The sequence below is a fragment of the Benincasa hispida genome, chromosome 1, assembly GCF_027475165.1.
Source record: "Benincasa hispida cultivar pf3 chromosome 1, pf3_genome.v1.1, whole genome shotgun sequence".
Taxonomy (NCBI): Eukaryota; Viridiplantae; Streptophyta; class Magnoliopsida; order Cucurbitales; family Cucurbitaceae; genus Benincasa; species Benincasa hispida.
The window spans coordinates 73,488,372-73,495,571 of NC_143478.1; the positions used below are offsets into that span (position 1 = coordinate 73,488,372).

The window sequence follows — 7,200 nt, forward strand, 5'->3', positions numbered from 1 at the left end:
AAACCACTGAAACACCATCATTTTCAGTATTCACAACACCCTGATCAGCTGAAGCAATTGCCTCAAGGGTGATATTGATATCTTTCTCAACTGATTTTCTGGAAGCATGCATAACATCTTGGTCCACATTGCCAGCAAGATCTCAAACTCATTACACACAGGTAGTGAAAAAAAAGAAGCCAAAGTTTCAAAGACAACTTTATTAGCAAAATCATGCAAAGCATTCACATCAAACTCAGGCAAGATAACTTTTTTCTTTCTCCAATGTATCAGAAACAACATTTTCACCAATAACCACAACAGATTCAGGAAGAATAGTTTCAAAATTTTCAACATTAGAAATAAAGTTATTGTCATTCGTAACCCTACTCGCAGAAACACTAACTTCAGTTTGATCTTCGACAACCACGCTTAAGTTATCCTTAGGGTTTCTAGGCAATGCTATAAACTCATGCAAGTTACTTGGAGAATCATCAGAAAAGGACTTATCTTTTTTCGGGAAAATTTTAACCCCAGCACTAATTAGATCAATCATTGTGAGAGACAATGAACTTATTTTCCTTTCCTTTCATCTCGGTAGGTTGACCAACACCAGAATTCCTTCATTTCACTGACGGAGAAAGAACTTCAACTTCTTTTTCTGTAACAGGAAATCCAGGAACACAAACTTCATATTTGTTCATTGTGGAAAGAGGAACATCCTCTTCAACATGCAACTTCTGCGAGGCCTTTTCTTTGTATCTCACCATTTGCTATCAGAAGTGTGAATTCCTTGTCTGGTACTAACCATTTAAGGAGAAAGGGCAAAACTTACAGAGTGAAAACTGCTTAAGAGAAGTTGAGACAGAGGAACCACCATGAGATCGAACGAGAACCTATCACATTCCAACTGAAAGTAATTCAAATTCAAATGTAAATTTGAAATCAAAAGCCAGTAAATATCTCTCACCTTTTCACCAACCGTAATTAATAAACTTTGATCATCAAATGACCGTGTGGGCTTCTAAACAAAAATGGCCAAGTAATAAATCAAATCGGCCCAACCGAGTAATTGTTATGCTTTTAAAATCACGGACCCAAGGCTGCTCTCAGGGCCTTAAAACGATTAGCAACTAAGGGCGTTGGTAAAAATGTCTGCTAATTGATTTTTAGTATTGGCATGCTCTAACTGAAAGAACCTGTGAAGGCTCTATAGTGAAAGCGAGGATTGTTCCCAATTTTGGTTTTCACAAAACTTTAATTTATAAACTTTAATTTACAGAACATAGACAGGAAAAATTATGCATTAAACGTTAAATTTACAGCATGTTTAGGAGGGAATTATGAAAGAAAAGACACACACTTGAAGCCAATCTTCTTCGTGTAGTCCCTCGATTTGGATCATAAACTCTTCGAACTCCAATTTGAAACCCCAAAATGGGCACCACCACTAAAAAAATCTTTTGTATTCTCTTCGGATTGAGAATTCAAGTAAAAGTTGTGAACTTTGCTTGAATTTGAGAAAGAGAGGAAAGGAAGAGAGGAGGGAGAAGAAAACTTAATTTTCTTCTCTGTGTTTTCTAGGGAGAAGAACCAAAGAGAGTTCTCTATTTAAAAAAACATAAAATGTGGAAGAAGAAAACTGAACCACCACCCATCTCACGTTGTGGTTGAGAAAGTTAAGGGGAGGGAGTTCTTTAGTTAAATTAATAATTAAATTAAAATTAATTTGATTATATATATATATATATATATATATATATATATATATAGTAACTAACTTATTATATATATATATATATACTATATGTTATATCAAATATAATACATAACCTATAGTTTTTATATTGTATCAAATACAATATAACCTATAGTTCTATTTTCTCTCAACAATACATGGTATTTAATATAAATCACATTTATACTAACTTCAATTATATGAATCTCATTCATATAATTAATATTTGAATCATATTCAAATATTTAATTTTCTCTCTACCATTTATGATATTTAACATAAATCATATTTATATTAAAAAATTAATTATATGAATCTCATTTATATAATTAGTATTTGAATCATATTCAAATATGTAATTCCTCAAAATAAATTTTTATATTATAATGTATCAAATACATTATATTAATTATATCACATATAACTAATTTAATTAATTATATCATATATAATTAATTCCCTTAATTAATATGAACAATTCAAATTAATCCAAAATTAATTCTCAGAGGGGACCTTGCAGATCTGTGGACTGAAGCTCCAATAGTACTTAGATAATTAATTAAACTCTTTAACTAAATTACCCAACATTCATTAACTGTCGGTCACTCCACTAAAGACAGACAATTGCACTGTTCACACTACAGATATATTTTTGTTTCCATTGTATATAACAGTCAATAGTACAATGACCTTTCACAAATTGCTCATAAGTATAGCTAGATCAAAATTACTGTTTTGCCCCTATAGTTACATCTAACTTCTTAAGTATCATTGATCCCTCTAATGAACAATAATTCATAGTCCAACTATGACCAAGTCTCTCTCGAGCCAAGAGAGGGTGTGGTCACAATGTTCAAGCCTCCAAATCAGCCCTTAAGGGAGAAATTTCTTTACTTACCTTGACATCAGGGAAGGAGAGAATTTTTTCTTGTGTAACTGTGTTTCCAACACTCTAATTAGACGAATCCCTAAAATGGTAGGCATAATGAGTTGGCAATCTGGCCATTCTCACCCACAAATCAAAGAACCGCCTTGATAGGTAGGAGTTCACAACTCACTTAAGATTTAAGTCATGTCACCTATGGTCATCCTGATGAAATGTAAGTCCCTATTATTAACGACATTATATAATGAGACAAGTCATTTTGTAGTCTGGTCTTATACAAACTCTTTGTATAGGATGTCCCCGCTCATATATCTCCACATGAATGATCAGGATCTGATCATTTATAGCACTTTACAACACTTAATAACATCTATAAAGCGGGTCGTATCCATAGTATCACCAGGATAAGGTACCCAGTCTTATCTATCTACTATAGACAGTTTAGGTTATCATTTAAATATGATCCACCAGTGTGTCTCTACATACATGTTTAAATTACATAAAATAACCTAGGATCTTAGTTTATTGGATTGAGTGTATGCTCATAAAATAACAATTGTTTTATTAATATCAAATTGTTTATATAATGTTTACAAACTACGAGAATAATAGAGAGATTTAGGACACCAATCCTAACACTAACTTGATCTGCTTACTTTCCAAAAGGTCACGTATAAAGTGATGTTCGATGTCAATATGTTTGGTATGACTGTGTTGAACTAAATTCTTAACTGCTTGCACTCAAATTGTCACAGTAAAGAGTCATGACATCTTGAGAGACATCATACTCATGTAACATTTGCTTAATCCAAATCAATTGTGTACAGCTACTCCCTGCTGCAATATATTCAACCACAGCTGTAGACAAGGAAAAACAATTTTTCTTCTTGCTGAACCAAGAAATCAAATTATTCCCAAGGAAGAAACACCTTCTAGACGTACTCTGTCTATCCTCTGAGCTTCCATCCCAATCAGTGCCACAGTACCTAACCAGATAGCTACTAGTGTCAAATAAGTATATTAAACCAATCACTTGTGCCATTTATGTATTCGATTATCCTTTTTGTGCTAAGCAAATGACTATTTTTAGGATAGGATTGATATCTGGCATACAAACCAATGAAAAAAGCAAGGTCTCGTCTACTAGCTGTTGGATAAAGTAAGCTCCCTATGATGTTTCTGTAAAGGCTTTCGTCAACTTGATTTCCTCCAGAGTCTTTGGATAATTTCACATGAGTTGGGACAAGAGTTCTCTTCACACTGGCATTTTCAAGGCCAAGTTTGTTTACTAAATTCTTGGCATATTTGCTTTGGGATATAAAGATTCCCTAATTCTGTTGCTTTATTTGGAATCCCAATATAACGTTCCAAATTATTTAAGTAATATTCATTGAATTATCTTGAAATATTTAGACGTTATTTTTGATAAATTTGAGCTAATTTTTATTCGGAGGCAAGATAATTAATTTTAAAAGGATATTTGTAAAGATTTTAAGAGATTTGGGGACTAATAAGTCCAATTTAGAATTTAAGAGGGAACAGAAAAATGTGTGTATATATAGATATATACATAATTGAAATTCAATTAGGATTGGTCTCCGTCGCCCAGCCACTCAAGTTTCACACGATCGCATTAGTTGCTGCCCAAATCATAAGCTGCCGAGATCCAATCGCGTCACTGTCATGGTTCAGATCAGCCATTCACATCTGCTTGGAGCCGTACTGGTGCCAGGTCCACGCCAACCACCCATCGCCGGTCAGTTGCGCCACTCGCGTGGGTCCAGTTGTTTGAGTCTTCGCAACCCAGCGCCATCGCGACTTCTCGTGCCACACCTCTATCAAGGCTTGCTCGCGTCGTCGTCATTCACGTCCAACCGCTTGCCTCTATTGAAGCCACACTGCTGCCGCTGTGAATGAAGTCGCGCTACCGGAAACCGTGATTGACATCCGATTTGCGTTCAGCACTAGTTTCGTCAGTGCGATTCGTTGTTTAGGTTTTCGTCGGAACTTGGATTTTGAGTTGTGTTATTGGTAAGATTTCAATTATTTTGTATGTTTGAGGGCTTCTTGTGATTGATCTTGAATACCCTCTTAGCTTTTGGTTTAAATTTGCTTTGCCCATTGGATTTGGAGCTTAGATTTGAATTTTTTTTAGTGGAGTTTTGAAGTCGGAATGTGCTATGCGGTGTTACTAAAGGCTAATTTTTGAGATTTTTGTAAGTATTTGTGATTTTCTTCTTTAAAAGATTGCAGGTTCTTTAAAGTAAAGCTAAAGTTCAGGTTTGGCCAAAAAAAGTTTAAATTTAATTATAAAGCGTCCTTAGGATTTGGGCCAAGAAGTTTCTCAAGTTAAGAAGATTGGATTGCTTTGTTTACATTGAGGTAAGTGATTTTCTACTGAAACTCCTCTTAAGTTGGACACTTGAGTTAAATGAGAGTGTCCTGTAAATGTTATCTAGATGGTACCATAAAAGAATGCAATTGGCTGCTGGATTGAATTACTAAGCTACGTAAATTTTAAGCCATGTTATGAATATGTTGAAAATCCATGGACTATGACTTATGTGTTAGTCTCTTTGATTATGGTGTGCATGCTAGGCTATGGGGCAGTTGTTAACTCACCTATCGGGCTATGTACATTTTATGTTAGTGAGCCTTCGGGTTCACCGCTTATGACTATTTCGGTGTCCCTATGGGATCACCACTATTTCCATGATTTATGTTACTACGAGTTTACAACCATGACTGTCTTGGCGTTCTTACGGAAGTACTACTTATGCCATGTCATGTTATGCTATGCTATGCTATGTTATGTTATGTACATTAAGCCAATGTTAGGTTGGGTTTAACAAATCACCCAAAGGCCCCAATAAGGGGTCACTTACTGAGTATTTATTTTTTTTATACTCAACCTTTCATATTTTATGTTTTTCAAATACAGACGGAAGCAGACTAGCGAGTGACGAGAGGGACTGGTGACCAAGCTATATCGGACATAAAAATTGCTTCTGCTAAGTTTATGTTATGTCTTTTTAAAAAGGTTATTTGAATGTTTTGAAATTAGATTTTAACGTTAGATAGAATGTTTTATATTTTGAATGTTTTCTTTCTAAGTATTTTTAGGGGCCCCAAGCAAAGATTTTACTTATTTGTTTTTTATTAGTTTTCTAGTTTGGTTTGTAAAGTTGTCTTTATCGTTTTAATAGATTTTTTCCCTCAATGGTCTAAATGTTTGTGTTTTATTGTGTATTTATGAGTAACGGCCATTGTTAAAATACTCAAAGGGTAGGGTCGCTACACCTAGAAAGTAGGACAATTCCCCTACCATGCTCATCTGAAATTCCTATTGCATTTGTTTCACAAAGTGCTCAACCATCTTCTGTGACATTCCACCGAAGACAATATCGTCAACGTAGATTTGGACAAAACAAAATTCTCATGAGATTTCTTTACAAAGAGGGTTCTATCAACTCCTCCTCACTTATACTCATTGTTGACAAAAAAAAAATTGGGTTAAACGTTCATACCAGGCCCTAGGTGCCTGTCTAAGTCAAGGAATCGAATTCCCGCGGAAGCATGAAACACCTTGATTAAGACATTCAATTTTTATTGAAACCAAAAGAGTAAAATAAAAACATGCATTTGTTGGATAAATATTCAAACAAAACTATAAGCATGTTAGAAAAGAGGAAGAAAAGGAGAAATCAAAACTCACCTTTGTTGATTCTTCTAGCTTTCCTCTTCCACCGTTATCAACGATCTCGAACTTCCCAATGAAGAAGGGCACCACCAACAAAATTACCTTGCTATTCACTACGAGTATGGCCTGCTTTGTAGATGTTACAATTATTGTAAAGTGCTACAAATGATCTGATCTTGATCATTCATGTGGAGACATGTGAGCGGGGATATTCTATACAAAGAAGTTTGTATAAGACCAGACCACGAAATGTTTAGTCCCATTATATAACGTTGTTCACAATAGAGACATACATTTCACCAGGATGACCATAGGTAACATGATCTGAATCCTGAGTGAGTTATGAACTCATGCTTATGAAGGCGGTCCTTTGATAAAGTTGCTAGATCGTCGACTCAACAAGCCTACTATTTTAGGGATTCGTCTAATTGGGGAGCTAGGAACACAACTACACAAGAAGAAATTCACTCATTTCCAATGTCGGGGTAAGTAGATAAATTGCTTCGGCTGATTCTGGGGCTTGAATAATATAGCATCAGGTTTGGTCATAGTTAGACTATGATTTATTGTTAATTAGAGGGATCTGTGGTACCTAAGGAGTTAGATATAACTACATGGATGAAACAGACATTTTGGTCAGTTGTACTTACAAGCAATTTGTGAAGGGTCGTTGTATTGTTGATTGGTTATATCCAATGGATAAAGAAATATATTTATAGTGCGAATAGTGTAGTTATCGGTCTTTAGTGGAATGCCTAATAGATAACGGATGGTGAATAATTTAATTAAAGAGTTTAATTAATTATTCACATACCGTTGGAGCTTCAAGCTACAAGTCCATGAGGTCCCCTCGGTAGCTCAACAGGATTTAATGAAGATCAGTTTTTGGATTAATTT

At 34.8% G+C, this 7,200-nt stretch overlaps 1 long non-coding RNA gene across 1 annotated transcript; it reads left to right on the plus strand.

Moving 5' to 3' along the window:
- The first annotated feature begins 4,186 nt into the window (after nucleotides 1–4,186).
- Nucleotides 4,187–5,832, plus strand: LOC120087718 (uncharacterized). Its single transcript, XR_005484665.2, has 3 exons — nucleotides 4,187–4,634; nucleotides 4,850–4,985; nucleotides 5,545–5,832. It is a non-coding gene; the product is annotated as an uncharacterized LOC120087718 (long non-coding RNA).
- The last annotated feature ends 1,368 nt before the right edge of the window (nucleotides 5,833–7,200 follow it).